Below are 2,765 nucleotides of genomic sequence, written 5' to 3'. Positions count from 1 at the left end.
GGGAAAGAGGAGTCCTCATTAGGTGTTGAAAAAGGCCCAAAGCTGGTTGCAAGTGAAAACCGAGGGAATCCCGGTCTTCAGGAGCCCCGAGGAGTGCAGGTGGATTGGTGGGAACATCATCAGTGTAGACTCGGCTGCCACCACCTGCGAGCGCGTGGGGAAAGAACAGGCTTCCCTTCCTTCCTCCCCCTGACTCAAGTGCTTATTTCATTACTGTTTTTGTTTTTTTAACAGCAAAAGGGAAGAGGGGGCCTGACTCTGACCTCTGGGGTTTTGTTTTTGATGCTCAAGAGCACAAGCTTAAGGCTGCAGCTGAGACCCTTGGACATCGCGATCGTATAGCCTGGGCCTAGGCCCTGCCCAGGGCAGGTGGATGGCAGCATGGCCTAGTCCCAGTGCACCCGTGAGCCAGAGCTGCGCCAGGAACTGCCTGGGGTGTCCACCCCAGCTTCTCAGTGTCCTCTTACCTGCTTTTTTCATTAGCCCAAAGGAAAACAGCAACAGAAGCCTTTCCAATGTCCTGTGCGAACACTTGCTGAAGCTCACCCAGCAATACCGGCAGTTTTTAGGATGAGGCCCATTACTGTTCTGTAAACCTAGCCAGCGCGCCCGCTCTTCTGTCTTCCTGTTCTCATTTGCTGTTTCTGCCACTTCTCTCAGACTCCTTGCCTGCCAGATCCAAGCGCGAACTCGGTGTCTGCGGCAGAAGGACCCCCGTTCCGGTTCTGGGAGTTTGTGTCTGCCTTCTGCCAGATGCTCTCTGTCCCATCTTCTTCCTGCGAACATTTTTGTGCCGCTTTGTTAGCACTGTTTTGTGACCAGGAAAGGCTGTACCCTGCCCCAAAGAGGCTCGTTCTCGTGACTACAAAGGACACTTAAGATTGCCTTGGAATGTGCGCATGTTCAAGAACGCACAGGATCCCAGGAGAGCCATGGTGTGGAGTCATTCTCACAGAGGAGCAGCCCGCTTTTCAAAGGCTGGCTCCCAGTAGCTACCCACTGGACAACGGGTGGCTCCCAGACAGCTGCCAGACAGCTGTGCCCCCTCCTGTCCCGCCGGCACTCAGCGAGGAGGTGGTCAGCAGGTGCCGCCTAGCACGATCCCCAATTCGCGTTCCCCAGCAAGCCTGTAGATATCTCGCCACCTGTGTGTTCTCAAGAATAAGCTGTTGCCCGTTCAGTGTTACAGGTTTCTTTCTTTTTATTAAAACACAAGAAGCAGCCTAGGAAAAGGGGACAAGGTGTTTCGTTCCTGACGTTTTCTTTCTGGTTTTTTTTTGGGGGGTGGAATCGTGTACATGTGTTTGAAACTGTTGAAATGCCGTTTTCGTACAGTGTTTTTGTAATTCAACTTTTAGATTTTCTTTGTTTTTTAAGGAGTTGATATGCTTGCTTGACTTTTGTCTCATTAAAACTTTTCTATGTTGAATCAATCCACCTGATTTAATTTTACTCACATTGTACTGGAAAAAAGTCCTACCTCTGCTTTTTCCTCTTAAAGACTTCATTGACTCTTGTTATGCTTTTAAAACAATAACACTTCATTTTACTAATTGCTTATTCAAAATGCATCTTCACCTGTTTGAGAATTCAGCTCTTTGAATGTATGTTATAACAATACAATGAGTTGTAATCCATTTTCATGTAGCGGTGGTATTCTGGAGGCGGCTTGAAGGATGCTTTTAAAGTCAATGACTCTGCAGCCCTCTTGATAGGAGATCTTTTGACAGAAGAGATGAAGTGTATTTAAATGCTTGCTTTTTTTTTTTTTTTAATTGCGTGCACTCGCCAGAGACGGGTCAGGGAGGGAGAAAGCACCCTCCGATGGCAACAATGGGGCTTGGTCACACCAAAATCCCTTCTCTTTTACTTCATCCTGTTGGGACCTGGTGTGGGTATGCACACACACAAAGTGTGGTTTTCAAGTCACCAGAGCTGGGATTTGAACCATGGTCAGCCATGTGGGATACAACTCCCTTAACCACACTAGACTATGGGGCCAACCTCTTAAGTGCTGGCTTTTAAAAATTAATCACCACCTAACTGATCAAGATCTTTTAAAAAGAAATTTGTCACCTCTTTCCACCATTCTTTTAAAATCTTAGGGGTATGGCAGCCTGGCTTCCAGTGCTTGCCACTGTCAGTCAGAGTGGGTGGTCGTGCGCATGGGGCAGGTGGTTTAAGCTCTGGTTTTTTCTTCTGACATGGCACAAGCTACAACTTACACTGTGGTCAGAAGGTTTGAGTTAGGTAACTGATGGGCCAGGCTTAGAGGATGGGAAGTCGATGTTATAGGACTGCCAAGCATTATCGGGGTCCGTCAGCCAAGGCTGGGTCTTACTTCATTTAACAGAAACCCAACCAGCAGTTGCTTAAATAATAAGTGTGTGTCTCTGGGACCAGGAGATGGCGTCATGGATACATCACTGGACTCCCATGTAGTGGACCACGGTTCAAGTCTCAGACCCGGCAGCTTAAACTCAGGCTAGGAATGTGTGCGTATGTGCCCAAAATCCCAAGAGGAGAATGGAGGAGAAAGGATTGCAGTGTGGCTGTCACCCCTAGAGGGTGATTTGCTTTCTATCTGTCTCTCCAGCGAGAGCACCTGCCCTATAGCAAAAAATCTCTCTGAAAAAAAGAAAAAAGAAGTGCATGTCTCTCAGAAACCTTTGCTAAAGGTAGGCTGTCCCAGACTGGTGTGGAGGCTCCCGCCTGGACACAACACACCTCCTTTCTCAAGGTGGCCTCCCGGGCCACAGTAGCTG

This window comes from Tupaia chinensis, unplaced genomic scaffold (assembly GCF_000334495.1).
Source record: "Tupaia chinensis unplaced genomic scaffold, TupChi_1.0 Scaffold000078_1, whole genome shotgun sequence".
Classification (NCBI taxonomy): Eukaryota; Metazoa; Chordata; class Mammalia; order Scandentia; family Tupaiidae; genus Tupaia; species Tupaia belangeri.
The sequence above is the reverse complement of the archived record's forward strand: the minus strand, read 5'-3'. Positions refer to the sequence as shown.